Genomic DNA, 16,589 nt, shown 5'->3' with positions numbered 1-16,589 from the left:
GCATGTCTAGGAGCCTCAGGAGCTCAAATCAGCAAACTGGGGCTGCCAGAACTTCCTCTTTCTGTTTCTATCCGGAAGGCAGCTGTGCTTCCTATTTCCCATAAGGCTGAGATTCCAATTGCAGACTACAGTCACACGTCTACTGCCTCAAGTGCATTCAGAAACTGTTTGGCTTCTAGTTTCAATTCAGCCTGACTCAAAGAGACATTCTTATCTGTCCCACTCACGTTCTGTGCCTATTCTTTGGATTGGAGAAACCACTGTAAGTCGCAGGATGTTATACTATTGGATTGGCCCAACCTAGATCATGTGCTATGTTGCATGTGCATGCACACATATGTGTGTGTGTGTGACAGAGAGACAGAGACAGAGACAGAGACAGAGAGAGCTGGCTCCTGTGACACAACTAGCATATGCTCCATAGGATTTGGGAAGCAGGTTGCTGGGATAGATGAAAGCTGTGGGGTACGGCACAAGCGGGAGGGACAGAGGGAAGACTATGACACAGCTTCTGTGCGAGGTCCTTAGCGAGGAGAAAGCCCACCTGGGAAAACATTGTCTTCAGCAGTCCGAAGTGCTTCCACCAAAACAGAGTGAAAACAAACAAACAAGCAAACAAACGAGCAAACAGGCACACATACATAATAGCAAACAGCAAGTAAGGAGGGAAACTGAAGGTAGCTTCCCAGCCTGCCTTCGTGTAAAGCTTCTGTTGATTGGGCCTGTAAGCATAGCACTATTCCAGTGTAGCTTGCATGCAGGGTGTGACTACAATGTGGTTTGCTGTGGTAAGAATCCAATCATTCTCCCATGAGGCCAGGAGAGACTGTTCACAACAATAATCGTAGCACCTGGGCTCTCAACAAGGCCAGATCTGTCTCTGTGCAGCTGCCTCCCACCAGTTTTGGCTCTAACCTTAGTGACCACACAGAGCAAGCCCTATTCTTTCTTGTCTGGAAGTCATTCAAGTATTTGAAAATGATTATCATGGAATCCTTGAGCCATTTCTTTTAAAGACTAAACATTATCAGCTTTTTAACCTTTTTCTCACAGAATATAATTAGAAATGTCTTGCTGCTGAGCTCACTCCAGGTATTTTCTTCCGAGGGCAGAGAAGAGTGGGATTATTGCCTGCTTTGTGATAGACAATAGGTATCTAAAACTGTAGCCTAGAGTCACATTAATAATTTTAGTAGGTACCGAATATATAAGCATTGAGTTTGACTACAGCTCTACGTCCTGCTCCTGTGCTGTTTCTGGCCTCGGTGTTCTTTGTGGTGCTTGACTCACTTCCTAGAAGGCTCTGTCAAGGGCTTCTCATTAACTGAACACATCTTTACTAATGAGAGACAATGGCAGGCTTGGTGCTGGGAGAGGGAAGAGATCTGCCAGCACTGGGTTCCTCCACCCTGCTGTGCCCGAGGGATGCCGGAGCTGGTTGAGATCCAGGGTCAGAGTTGACCTTGCTGGCGTAAGTGAGGGGCTTAGGGTGCAAAGGTCGAAGGGAAAACCACTTTTGGGGTCCATGAGCACAGTATAGAGTATGCTCTTCTGGACGAGGTGCTTGTGCCATCTCTCCTTGGCTTATTGCTTTGAATAAGCTGAAAGCATAAACCAGGTAGGATGGTGCAGGTGTTGGTAATTTTTGCTTTGTGAAGAACATAAAAATATTTTAGATTTTGCATAAAGGACTATGCAGACACATTGCCTTAATGCATATCAGGGAAAATGACAGTTATTTCATGGCATTTTGTCGGCATGAGGTGACAGAGTGAGTGGCTGGGTTTTTCTGAGAGCTTCCCGTGACTGAACTCTAAGGGGAGAAAGAGAACTTTTTGGCTTCTAGGTTGGCGCTCAGGGATCTCCTGCCTGTGGACCCTTGATGTCATTGTCTAAATTTGACTTTTGAACCACCATTAGGGTCCAGATGGTCCCATCTGTAGAGATATAGCTCAGAACATTTAGTGACTTAGTGAGGACCAGCACCAATAGAAAAGTCCAACACAGAAAATTTGGAGAAAATAAGAAATTTCAGCTGTAATTATATAATTAAGACTCAGATATCAAAGCAGCCTAAGTCAAAAGGGAATGGCCCCAAAGAGGGAGCCATAAAACCTTTCCAGGAAAACGAAGAGAAAGAGAGCAGAGGCCATGGTGGTTGAACACCCCTTCATCCCTCAGGATGAGTTGCCCTGTCTGGCTCACAGTTCTATTTGAGGAACTCTCCACTTAAGCTCCTCAGTGAAAGGGAGCAGAAGTTGTGTGAAACAGTGTTACTAATTTAAGACTCAGTCTACAGGGTACTCAGTTAAGAGGAGACACTCATAGTTCTGTAATTTATATAAATGCCAATGTCATTGGAGTTCTTACCTTTGATGGGGAGGGATTGGGAACCAGCCTGAAGGAAGGAAGGAGCCACCAGAACCTTTATTTTCAGAATATAATCATGTTATCAATCATATGTCATTAAAATTAGCTGTAAAAAGTCAAAAGTCATGGAAAGATAAAATATAAAGTAAAAATAGATTCCGTACTTTTGGCTCCCAGAGAAATCAACTGTTAAAATTTGATGTATATCCCTCCAATTCTCTTGTGCCTTAAAAATTTATTATTGCCTAAACATCAGAATTCTTCAGACAGACAGAGCTGATAAATTGTGTGTGTGTGTGTGTGTGTGTGTGTGTGTGTGTGTGCGTACATGTGTGTAGTCATGTTCTGCATGATAACATTTCCATCAGTGGCGACATATATAGGTTGGTGGTTCCTAGAGCCTCTGGGACTGGGAACCAAAACAAACCTTTTCTTTTTATAAGTTGATTTTCTTAGGTATTTGCTACAGTAACAGAAAGCTAACACATAAGCTATTAAGCTTATTATTATTATTGATGCTTAAAAGGCTTAAAATTGGATACCAGTGGAAATTTTATGCAAACATTGCAAAGGGTAATACATTTACTATAGATTGAGAGTTTGAAATTTAATAGGTACTGAAACAATGTTGAGCTCATTCTGAATAATGTTTCGTGAAATAGGAATATATTCAATCAAGTATATTTTGGTTGGTGGAGGAGTCTGCATAAAGAAAAGAAATGGCCTAGTATCTTGAAAAGGAGTATATTTGGCTTCTGTTAATTGGTAACTAGATGAAGTTGACAGAAAGTGAAAGAAACAGCAAGAACCTTATTAGCTGAATCTATTATTTTACATGTCATTTTTTGTATGGAAAGCTAAACAAAATATTTATGCATATAGTTTTCAGTTTTAAGAGAAAAATTGGAGCACTTAGGTAGCATCAGTAAATGTCTTTTTAAAATCAGATTTTGTAGTATTTTTAAAATCTGTGAGCATTTTCATGAAGTAAAAATGTTCCTCAGTAATTGAAACCAATTGTGCTTGAAGTCTCACAACTCACCTCTAAATCTTAGTACATCATTTAAAAATCTGAAATCATACTCCTAAAAATCACTGTCCTGTAACTCATTGTTATGGCTCAATTTTTAAAAATCTTTCTAAGATGTTCCATAATTCCTTTAATAAGTTGTTCTACTTTAAATTTAAAAAAAAACTAACAAACTTCTTAAACATTAGAGACATGGTATACTATGTTAAACTCTATGAAAATTTCCTCTCATCCACAGCAGTAAGTAAATAAACAAAGAGAAAGGCTGTACAGTGGTATGTTGGTGCAGAACTCATCGTTATTTGGTTCTGGGAGGGGTCAGATAAGTATCAAAAGCAAGAGGACCAAACAAATTTGCAGTTGACACTGACAAGTTCTAGCAACTGCCAAACATGGTGAGTATCAGAACAAAATCTTCTGCTCCAACTGCTTTGAGTACCAAATTCAATGAGTTTCAAAGCAGTAGACTACCACAGTGTGACTGTATTTGAAAAACATTATTAGGAAGGTGATAATGTGATATACTATTCTAGACTAAAAGCTTCTGCTCATTTTTCATCTTATCTTGTCAAAATCATTGTGGAGGTTTGGGCAGAGCTTCACCTTGATCACCTTTGACATCTTCTCTGGGGAATGTCCAAGCACACTTCTGGATATGTCTGGGTAGGTTATGGAGGCATGGTCTTGGAACCTATGCTTGTCCCTCTCTTCTTCTGCTTCCTCTGCTCTTGGCACTGTTCCTTTGCTCTGCTTCCTGGCTTCCATGAATTGAGAAGGTTTGCCGCCCCATGCCCTTCTGACACTATGTTCCTACTTTGGAGACTGACTATCACTGACTGCATCCTGTGAACCATTAGCCAAGTTAAACCTCTCCTGCTTTAAGTGGTGGGTGTCAAGTATTTTGTCCTAGCAACAGAAAAGCTGACTAAAGTAACCATCAATGACTATGTGATTGTTGAACAGATACATGTATCAAAGTTTAAGAACTACTAATTTAGTCATTTAACAAAAATGTATCAAGAATCTACTTTTATAGAAAGACGAATGGTTGATGTTCTTTGTACTTGATTTTAAGTGTAAGCAATAAAAGCTCTTAGTGACCATAGAATTTCTCATTTGAGTTAGGCCCACACATTTATAGTCACATAAGTCAAAGTAATTTGAGTGACTTTTTAACAATAGCAGATCATTTTTTTCATTTAACTCAGATTATCAATTTATTTTAGGCACAGAATTCAATTTCCTTCCCATATATGTATTCTGTGAAGGGTTCTGAAAGCTGCTTCCTGTTTTACACATGATAGATGGATGCACTTACTGGTAAGTGACATATTTATGTCATTTTGAAAGGTTTATGATCTATGTTTTGAGCTTTGAGTGAAGTCATTACATAAAGGTCACTTGTCATTATTCAGCTGTGGGGGGAAAAATCTGCTTTAAATATAGTCAAGTACTCCTACCCAGAACAAAATAATATACTTCTTTGTTATGAATAAGGACAATTAGCTTCTGCACCCTGTACCCTACTAAGCCTGAACTTGTGGATCATTTTGTGTTAAATTGGTCTATTTGTTGAGAAGTTCTATTCACTCCATCATGCTGATGGTGAGTACTGTATCCTGCTGTTATACTTCTCTCCAAAATGGCAGTGTACTCCAGGTAGTGTACTCCAGTAGCAATAATCCATTTAGCAGTGAGGAAAACACCATACAGGAAGAACATTATCCTGACAGAGGAAAGGAAGAGAAGTGTAGTGGACCTTCTTACTGCATACAAGGGTTGGGAGGAATAAGTAGAGGAAAGTGTAGGGTAATAAGTCAGTATCTGTGATATCTGATATCCACTTTCCTTGGTAGAGCTTGCGTTACTTCCAAAGTGGCCTATAGAAAAACTACCATTTCATCTAAGTTAATAGAAGCAATTCTAGAATATTCCAGTTTAGTTTTTCTTTTGGCTATTACTGTGCTGTCTATAAGAGGGGTCACAACTCTCAAAATACTGGGACCAAATGGAGAGAAAAAGAATTATTCTGATTTCTGTTTTTGTATTTTCTTCCCATCCCAATCTTTACCTCCATGCAGTATCATGGATACATTTTCTAGGGCACCATGTTAACAGGTTATACTATTGTCATACATGAGAAATTACTACTGTTCTTTTCCCTCTAAGGACATTATGGCTTACCTCACCAAGGACCCATTAAATGATTTCCTTTGGTAGTCTCTGAACACTATCCTGTCATTTCTGTAGCTCTAAGCTTATGCTGTCTAGTAAAGCAGACATTAGCTATATGTAGCTCTTTAATTTTTATTTATTTATTTATTTATTTACTTATTTATCTATCTTTTTGAGATAGGGTCTCACTATACAGAGTTGAGGCTGGCCTTAAGCTTATTTTTCATTGTTTTCTAAAAATGAAAGAAGGAAAACATATTAACAAACAGACATCCATTTACAAAATAGCATAAGAACAATACAAGCAATACAGAGTTACAGACAAAGTGGTAGGAAGTCAACAATGGTTGTTGTATTATGTATTGATATCTTCAAAGTAGTTTCTCAGGAAAACAAATGGAGACATGCAAGGCTGATCAAAAATTAATCATTAACTTTCCTTTCAGTAAAGTGATAGAAGTCAGTAGTACAACTATGTTAGCTATCCTGTATATACATAATACATAATTTCCCCTTTTGTCTCTTCTCTTTTCCCCCACCCCGGTTGCTCTATACTTTTGAGCATTTTCCTTTTGTTTCACAATGTCTGTCATACCTCCTAATTTTTATTCACTCTTTCAGATTCTTACACTAGTGAGACAATATGTTGCTTACACATGGAGTTCTGGTTTATTTCACTTATGAGTATGGTCTCTAGTTGTGTCCATTTACCTGTAAAAGCCTCGAGTTTATCTTTCTTTATAGTTGAGTAGTATTCCATTATATAAAAGTACCACAATTTTTTTATCCATTCCTCAGTGGATGGGCATTCGGGTTGCTTCCACAATTTAACAATTACAAATTGTGCTGCTGTGAACATAGGTGCACATATATCGCTGTGATGTAGTGTTTTTAGATCTTCTGGGAAAATACCCAAGAAGGGGAATAGCTGAGTTGAATGGGACCTCTAGACCTAGTTTGCTGAAGAATCTCCAAACTGATTTCCACAGTGGTTTCACCAGTCTGCATTCCCACCAGCAGTGGAGAAGAGCTCCTATTTCTTCACAGCCTAGCCAGCATTTGTTATTGGTTGATTTCTTAATGCTAGCCATTCTTACTGGGGTAAGGTGGAATCTCAGTGTTGTTTTAATTTGCATTTCTCAAATGACTAATGATGTTGAACATTTTCTCATGTTTATTTGCCATTTGTATTTCTGTATCTAAGAAGTGTGTGTTCATCTCAGATGCCTATTTTTGGATTGGGTCCTTGAATTTGTGGGGGCTGATGTTTTTTAATTCTTTATATGTTGTAGCTAGAAGACCTTTGTCCAAGTCACAGTCAGCTAAATTTTTTCCCCAATTTGGGGGTTTTCTTTTTACTCTGCTGGTGATTTCTTTAAATGTGCAGAAACTTTTCAGTAGGATGAGATCCCAGTTGTTGATTCCTTGAAGTATTTCACGTGCAGTTTGGTTTTTGTTCATGAACTCTCTGCCTATCCCTATGTCTTCAAGATTTTTACCTACTTTCTCTTCCAATAGATTCAGTGTTTCTGGTTTAATATTGAGATCTGCGATCCATTTTGACTTGAAATTCATGCATGGTGATAGGCTTGGGTCTATTTTCAGTCTTTGGCAGGTGGCAAGCCAATTTTTCCAGCACCATTTATTAAAAAGGCTATCTTTCTTCCAGTGAGTTTGTTTGGCCCCTTTTTCAAAGATTAGGTGGCTGAGTGTGTTTGTGGTTGTGGCTGTTTCTTCCAGTTTGTTCCATTGATCCTCTGGTCTGCTTTTTAGCCAGTACCATGTTGATTTTATTACAGTAGCTTTGTAGTATAATTTCAGGTCAGGGATTGTGACTCCACCTGACTTGTCTTTGTTGTCCAGGATTGCTTTTGCTATTCTGGGTCTCTTCTGGTTCCAGATGAATTTAAGGAACATTTTCCCTAGATCTGTGAGGTATGCTAATGGTATTATAAAGGGAATTGCATTGAATATGTACAAGTTTGGTAGTATGGCCATTTTCACAATGTTGGTTCTTCCTATCCATGAGCAAGGAATATCTTTCCACTTTTTGAAATCCTCTTTGATCTCTTTTTTCAGAGTACTGTAGTTTCCAATGAATAGATCTTTTACTTGTTTTGTTAGATTGATTTCTAAATATTTCAATTTCTTTGATGCTATTGTGAAAGGTATGGTTTTCTTAATTTCTCTCTCAGTCTGTTTGTTGTTTGTGTATAGGAACACTATTGATTTTTGGATGTTTTGTATCCAGCTACACTGCTGAACTTGTTGCTTAATTCAAGGAGTCTTCTTGTGGAGTTTTTGGGGTCTTCCATGTAAAGTATCATGTCATCTGTAAATAGTGTTATTTTTACTTCTCCCTTTCCTATCCTTATTCTTTTTATTTTTCTCTCTTGTCTAATTGCTCTGGCTAATGCTTCCAGACCTATGTTGAATAGGAGTGGTGACAGTGGACATCCTTGTCTTGCTCCTCATTTTAAAGTAAAAGCTTTCAGTTTTTGTCCATTTAGTATGATGTTGGTTCTTGGTTTGTCATCGATGGCTTTGATCAGAGTGAAGTAAAGACCATCTATTCCTATTTTCTGTAGGGTTTTTATCATGAATGCATGTTGGACTTTGCTGAAAGCTTTTTCTGCATCTCTTAAGATGATCACGTGGTTTTTGTCTTTGGCTATATTGACGTAGTGTGTAACATTTATTGATTTGTGAATACTGAACCATCTCTGCAATCCTGGAATGAATCCGACTTGGTCATGGTGTATGATTTTCTTGATGATTTGCTGCATTCTATTTGTTAGTATTTTACACAGTATCTTTGCATCTATATTCATTAGGGAGATTGGTGAGGTTCTCTTTCTTGCTTGGGTCTTTCTCTGATTTTGGTATCAGTATAATACTTGCCTCCAGAAATGGGTTAGGGAGAATTGCTTCCTTTTTATTTTCATTGAAGAGTTTGAGGAGTGTTGGTATTAAATCTTCTCTGAATTTCTTGTAAAATTCTGCTGCGAATCCATCAGGGCCTGGGCTTTTTGTTGTCAGTAAGTATTTAATCACATTTTCAATCTTATTAATTGATATTGGGTTGTTTGGATTTTTACATCTTCTTGATTCAACTTTGGTAATTTGTACATATCTAGGAATCTGTCTATTTCTTCTGAGTTTTCTATCCTACTGGAGTAAAGATTTTCAAAGTAGGTATTAATGATCTTCTGAATTTCTGTAGGATCTGTAGTGATTTCATCCTCTTTATTTCTTATTGCACAAATATGAGTTTTTTCCTTTCTTTTTTGATAAGATTGGCTAGGGGTTTATCAATTTTATTTATTCTTTCAAAGAACCAACTCTTTGATTCATTTATCTTTTGTAGGGTTTCTTTGTCTCAATTGCATTCATTTCTGATCTTTATAATCTCCTCCCTTCTTTGGGCTTTGGGCTTGAATTGTTCTTTTTGTAAAAGTTTGAGGTGCAGCATTAGGCTATTTAGTTGTTCTCTTTCTGTTTTCCTTATGTGTGAGTTCACTGCAATAAATTTCCCTCTGAGGACTGCTTTCATTGCATCTCACAGATTCTGGTAAGTTGTATCTACATTTTCATTTGTTTGTAGGTATTTTAAAATTTCTTCTTTAATTTCTTCTGTGACACATTGGTTGTTCAGGAGGTTGTTATTTCATTTCCAAGTGTTTATAGAGTTTTTGGAGTTCCTTTTGTCACTAATTTCCAATTTTATTGCACTATGGTCAGATAATATGCATGGGATAATTTCAGTTCTTTTGCATTCAGATAGGTATGCACTATGGGCTAGAATGTGGTCTATTCTATAGAAAGTCCCATGTGCAGTTGAGAAAAATGTGTATTCTAATGTTGTGGGGTGGAACACTCTGTATACATCTACTAAGTCCATTTGTTCACAGATTTGGTCCAGCTCTATTATTTCTTTGCTGATTTTTTGTCTAGTTGACCTATGTCTGTGTCAAAGGAGTGTTGAGGTCCCCTATTACAATAGTGTTATTAATTATATGGGTTTTCATGTCTGTTAAGATTTGTCTTATATAGTTTGGTGCTCTGATATTTGGTGTACACATGTTTATGATTGTTATCTCTTCCTCTTACAGTTTTCCCCTAACAAGTATCTAGTGATCTTCTTTATTTCTTTTGATTGTTCTTAGTTTGAGGTTTACATTGTTTGCAAACATAATAGCTCCACCTGCTTTTTTCTGGGTTCCTGTTGCATGGAGAATTGTTTTCCACCCTTTGACTTTCAGTTTATGGATTTCCTTTTGAGTAAAATGTGTCTGCTGTATACAGCATATCATTGGATTTTGTTTCTTAATCCACTCTGCCAGTCTGTTTCTTTTGACTGGTGAATTGAGGCCATTTACATTTATGATTATAAACAAAGTGTGTTGGCTTATCATTGTCATGTTGCTTACTTGCTGTTGGTTTCCTATTTTTTTCTACCTATTTAATTGCTTGCTCTGCTTGAGGGTTCCTTTCTATTGTTGTTCTTGAAATTGCAGTCATTTTTTTCTCTGTCTAGAATATCTTTTAGTACTGTCTGTAAGGATGGTTTGGCACTCATGAAGTTCTTCTGTTGTTCTTTGCCATAGAAATATTTCATTTCTCTGTTGAATTTGAAGGATGGTTTGGCAGGGTACGTCAGTCTTGGATGGAAGCTGTTTTGTCTCAGGACCTGTAATACTTTGCTCCAGGCTCTTCTCAATTGGATGGTTTGTGCTGAGAAGTCTGCCATGATTCTGATGGGCTTTCCTTTTTAGGTGATCTGCTTCTTTTCTCTAGCAGATTTTAATATTCTGTTCTTTTGCTGGAGATCTGGGATCTTGACTAGTATATGTCTGGGTGTAGTTTTATTTTGGTTATGACTAGTTGGAGTTTTATATGCATCATTTACTGTATATCAGATTCTGTTTCTATGTTTGGGAAATTTTCTGCTATTATTTCTGCAAATATTCATTTTATGTCATTTGTGTTGCCTCCTGCTGTTTCATTGACTCCTATTAGTTGTACATTACTCCTCTTTGCCTCATCTTGCAGCTGTTGAATTGAGCTGGTTCCTTGTTGATTTTAAGAGATCCTTTCTTTCACAATCACTAGCTGCTGTGCTGTCTTCAAAATCTAAAATCGTATCTTCAGCTTCATTCAAGTGGTTTTGCCAACTTTCAATGGAAGCTTTGACTTCCTGGATGTCTTTTTGAATCTGTTTCATGTGTTCTAGTTCATTCCTATATTGTTCATGTAACATTTCCATCTGTTGCCTATGTTCATCTTTTTTTAATATATATTTCTTCTTTAGATGTGCTGAGCAATTCTTTCATTATTATTGTCATTTCATTTTGTGCCTGAGAAATTATTTCTGATCTGATCTCTTTTATGGTCTGATGGAGTTATTTCTTTACTTCCCTTGCAATCATTTCAGCAATTTCAGGTGTGTGTTTACCAAGTTCTCCTATGTCGATGTCTCCTGGACTTGTTCTGAGCGGGGTGGAGATCTGAGATTGTGTTTTAGTTCTTTGTCTTGTGGTGTTTGATGCCGGTGGCAGAACATCCAGTCTCCCTCTTCCCTGGCAGCTCAGCAGAGGTTGCTAGTGTCTCTAGTTTTCCTGGTGGTCACACTTGCCCCTTGGTGTCCACTGAGATGCGCTGCTTAGTCTGTGGTCTTCCGGCAGATGTGAAGTGTACCTGGTTCTCCCAGGTCTTAGACACAAACTGTGATATCCGCTGATGGCAGACCATCTGATCCAGTGTCCCCTGACAGCTCTGGGCAAGTGTATGACCCAGAAATGGGCTGCACTGGTGGTGCAATCATGGACCAGTGGTCCTGTGTCTCCAGGCAGTTCAGGGTGCAGACAGAACTCTGAGAGAAATCACAGAGTCAACAGTTTGTAGACTACCTGATTCTGTGTCTCTGGGCAGCTCAGTATGCGCACAGGAGCCAGACGTGGGCTGCACTGGTGGTGATCCTGGACTGCCTGTGTCTGTGACCTCCAGGAGGTCAGGGCACAAGTAAAGCCCAGATGTGAACCACAGTGCCAGCAGTTTGTGGACCACCTGCTCTCATACCTCAGGTGGCACAGGGCAGGTGTAGGGAGGGCCCAAGCACGAACCCCAGTGTTAGCAGTTTGTGGGCCTTCTGAGTGAGGGTCTCCTGTCTGCACTGGGCGCATGAAAGGCAGAAACTCAGACTGTAATGGTGTCGGGGTTGTGGGCTGCCTCCTCTGCCCCCAGGAAGTAGATGGGAAATACCTGGTTCTCTGGGCGTTCAGCTGTGAACCGTGTTGTCAGTGGATTGCGGACAGCCTGATTCTGCTTTAAGCTTAATTTGTAGCCCAGGTTGGTCTTGAACTTGCAACAATTTTCCTGCCTCAGCCTTCCAGGAGCTTGGATTACAGGTGTATCCCACCATGCCCAGCCTAGCTCTTTAATTTTAAATTAAATAGAATTACACTAAGAATTTTTTTCAGTTACGCTAGGTACATTTCAAGTGCTCATATGTGGCTAGTGGCCCTAAGTGGGCACAAATGAAGTATATTTTTATTGTCACAGGAAGTCCTGGGCAAGTGTTCTAAAGGAACTGTAGTGCAGCGAGCCAAGAAGCAAGTTCCAAGACAGTGTTGGGGGTAGGCACATTGGGATGGAATGTGTGCAAGGTGGAGTACATTCCAGTGATCATTTAAGTTTTTTCCACCCAACAAATCCCTTCCAAAGATGATCTTTCTCCTTCCCCAGTTCGTCAATATGGGTCCTGTGGAGTAATGTATTCTTCTATAACTCTGCCTTCACTGCCTGAACTTTGTTCAGAAGTATGCACCTGACTCAGGCTGGGCTAATCTTAGTGCCCGTCCTCCTATTTGATCTGGAGCAGGGTAGCTCATTTTAGTTGAACCAATGACACCCCACTTTTTTGGGAATGTATGGATCTGAGGCCTAGAAATTTCACAATACCCATCCACTGAAATGCTTAGAATCTTTCAAGCAATCTGGTTTTCTGCCATAAGGAGAAAGTCTGCGATGACCAAGTAAAGTGAAAGCAGCATACAGAGAGAAGGTAAGAGGCAGAAAGTTCAGTGATAGCATTTTGGTTCCTAAGTCCAGCTGATCCTGAGGTTCAGTTGTAGTTCTGGATCTACATATTTATAATTAATTTTCTACTTCCCTTTAGCTAGTTTAAGTTGCTCTCATTTGCAACCAAAAAAGTTAAATAATGCTCAATTAATTGGACAGAGAGCATCTCATTGAAATGTATAGATTTAGAGAGGCAAGTATAATTCAAGTTTGTAAAATAAATGTAAACTAAGTCAGTTATATACATTGATAAAGCTCTGATAACTATTCATATTTACTTTAAATAGGAAATAATTTATATACACAAAAAGTAGTTATTTTATAAAGATAACTTGCTATCTTTTGTTTAACTTCATGAAGGGTGGAAAAAAGACAAAGTTAACAGAATAAATAAGTAAGATAATAGTTTGCACTGGCACAGTGTGTGAAAGAAATGAATTATTAGTGGTTTTAGCTTGATTTCCACTGTCCTTATATCTAGCCACATATTTTGAGATAGTTGCAATCACCAAAAAGCTTAAAGTTTAAAAATGTCTCCCTTACTCAATGACTCAAAATTCCTAAATAACACAATTTAACATCTATTAAGTTTTCCAAAGTCCATTTTTTGTATGGATATGTGTTAAGTGTCCATTTCTATATGTGCAGATATATACTTCTAGGTAGTATTTTCCCTTTCTTTTAGAGATTTTTAATCTTTTTTTCAGTCAAGTACTTTAAATTAAATACAGGAAAGTTCTAGCTATAAAAGTGAGCTATCAATAGTACATTAGAAATTTCTGTAACTTGAACCGTTCTTTCTACCGAGATGACATTGCTATTGATGGTGGTTAGTGATTGGATGTGGTACATTAAAACTACTTACCTAACGTAGCTGCAATGACTCTTCACTCTGCCTTTGACTTAGTTTTCCCACCTAATTCATCTTCAGTGCTCAATTGTTCCAATGATGTTTCCACCACACCACTTAGTGATTAGACTTCATGGCTCTCTTGCAATCATACATTCATCTGAAAGAACATTTCAAGGAAAAACTAATTTGAAACTTAAAATACCCAAAATAATTCCATTTCCTAGTTATGAAAAAGGGAATTTCTTTGACTTCTTTGATTCCTTTTCCCCTACCCTAATCTTGGTTCCTAATTATCTGTACAATACATGATGGGAAAATTAGGTTGCTTGAATTATGTGTGGAAGCTATTCTGTAAGTAATTCATTAAAAGAACAACGGCTCTTGACCATCTCTTAGTACATAAAAGTGTATTGTCTAAAGGTCAAGATTAGAAACACAGATGGTAGTGGTGGTGCATACTTGTTGTCCCAGTTTTCTGGGAAGCTGAGGCAGGAGAATCACAAATTTGAGTCAAGTCTGGGCAATTTAGTAACTTAGCGAAACTGTCTCAAAATAAAAAATAAAAAACCGGCTGGGGATGGAGCTCAGTGTGAAGGCAGGTTCTGGGTTCCATCCCTCTCCCAACTCCAAAAAAATGATTAGAAACAATTTTTGTCATTAGGCAGTATGTAAGCAAATTATAAAACATTTAAATTATAAATAATTGATGCTTCCCCAAATTGAAAGTATTGAATCCTTATTACACTTTAGAACTAGGAATAAGGAACCTAATCAAAAAGCTAATTCTAAGTGGCCTCTGACTTAGTTCACTTTCCTTTCCTATATCTAATTACCTGAGACGGAGGGACACATAGCAGTTTATTTTAGTTCATGGCTCTGAAGTTTAAGACAGTGTAGCAGCCTGTGAAGGGACCTGTTATGGTTTGTGTCTGGGTGTCCCCCCAAAGCTTCATGCTGCCATGGGGCAGGCTTTTAGAGTTTGATTGATTATGGGCGTGAGAGCTACACCCACCCTGGGGTGGATAGTTTGCGTATGTAAGGGAGAGGAAAAGGGTGCTTGAGGCCATTCCACCCTGGTGTGTGCTTGTTGCTTTGCTGTGTTCTGCCGCCATGAGCTGTAGCTCTCTGCCATGTGCCACTCTGCCTTGTAATCTGCCAAGTATGGACTGAAACCTCCACAAACTGTAAGTGAAATAAACCTTTCCTTCCTTAATTTTAGGTGTCAGGTATTTTGTCCCAGCAACGGGAGAAAAGTAACCAAGACAGGACCTCATGCCACATGAGAGTGGCCCATGGTGGCCTACATGGGAGGCAGGCATAGAAGGAATTAAGAGGCATTATGTACAAGTGCCAGCTCCTGGCGGTGAGTGTAATCATTATGTACTGTAAACATATACTGATGAAAATAAAAAGAGATGATGGGGAGAAATGAGCTGCCCACTTTAAGCCTTGCTTGTGATACCCAAGGATAGATAATGACCTCGGGCTAGTAGGAAATACATTAATCCCTTCAGGAAGTCTCTGCCCTTGTGGACACTGTTTGAAAGTCCCGACACCTCTTAATATCATTGCGGTAGCAACTAAATTTCAGCAGGAGTTTGATGAGGACAAACTACATTTAAACAATGGCAGCTGGAAAACAAACCCAGGAGCTGTGTGCAGTGTTGGGGTAATCTGTATGGAATTGTCCAACATTAGTCTGGGAATTTTTTCAACTACTACTTGGAAGGCATAGTTTCATTTTGTTTGCTGGTAGGGAGAATTACGTGTTTTAATCTAGTGCTGAGTTAACTTGGCCTAAATTCCCAGACTGACAAATTGAAAGGTCAAGTTCAACACATACACATTTTCTAAGCACACTATAGTGATACTAACCTGGGTTATGGAAGTATATATAATGTGAATATGTCCACAATACGTGTAATGGAATGATGACTTTTTTGACTTTCACTATGAAATTGGTGAACAACTGGATTACTCAGCCAGCCAGAAACCACAAATTGAGAACTGTGGTTTCAAGTTCAAACAATGTCTTGGAGTTCAACAGTGTTTTAGGCCAGGTTGACTGGGGAAATGACAGGAATTAAACATTTTACCTAAGTCCTGCAGATGTCTATGGTGAACATGTAAACACACACGTGAAGCTTTCCTAGACTAAACCGTAGGCATTTTATTTATTTATTTATTTTTTTTGTAAAACTGTCTTTATCCTGGAGAAGTAATTCATGCTTGTAGCTAGCTTTCAGCACAACGTCTAGCTCAACAGAGATTCACTGAACTAATAAAAACGGTAAAGAATGTCAAAAACCGACCAACAGGGAGGTTATATAAAAGCGATGAAAGCAGTTTCTGCTCCAGATTACAGTCCAGCCTCACTTACATAAGCGCGAAACACGCTCTTTGTGCTGCCCTAGGAGTCGGCCTGTCTTCCACAGGGGAGCGTGAGCCACTGCGCCTCAGGGCTACGGAAGGAAGTTGAGAGTTGCGTAAACCGTCGAGGGGCTGAAGCTCTCCCTGTGAGAATCAAGGGGCCACAGTTGCTGTGCGCAGGGTTGGGCCTGTGACTGTCTGCAATTTTCATGCATTTGAAAATATGTAAAAATCCTGCGTGTGTTTTGTTTCTCAGGCCGTTTGTCAAAACGTCTAGTTGACCTGTCCTTTTGGTAGCCTCAGATGTATGCGGACATTGTGGACTAACGCAGGTCACACCTCCGCAGGGGACGGCTGGCCAGCTCGGAGTGGGGTCAGCCTGTGGGAGCTGGGCGCCGGGGTGCCCTGCACTTGGGGTGAGGGGAAGCGGGTGGGCAGGGAGAGAGGGGGAGGGGGAGTGGCGAGGGGGACCGGAGGGGCACGGTGGGAGGCGAGGGGGAGAGTGGGAAGGAGGGGAGAGGGCGAAGCAGGGGGAGAGGCGCTGTCCTCAGGACACCTCTCCTTGTCTCCACCCTGCGGGATCCCGCGATCCAGGCACAACGAAAGCAGACCCGACCCGGGCTCGGGCCGCGGTCGGGCGGGAATCCGGCCCCCGGGGGGAGCGCTGTCCGCGGTGCTGACCGCGTCCCGGCGCGGCTCCCGGGCGTGGCG

The sequence above is a fragment of the Chinchilla lanigera genome, unplaced genomic scaffold (assembly GCF_000276665.1).
Source record: "Chinchilla lanigera isolate Chin_1 unplaced genomic scaffold, ChiLan1.0 scaffold00088, whole genome shotgun sequence".
Lineage (NCBI taxonomy): Eukaryota > Metazoa > Chordata > Mammalia > Rodentia > Chinchillidae > Chinchilla > Chinchilla lanigera.
This window is presented reverse-complemented; position numbering follows the sequence as displayed.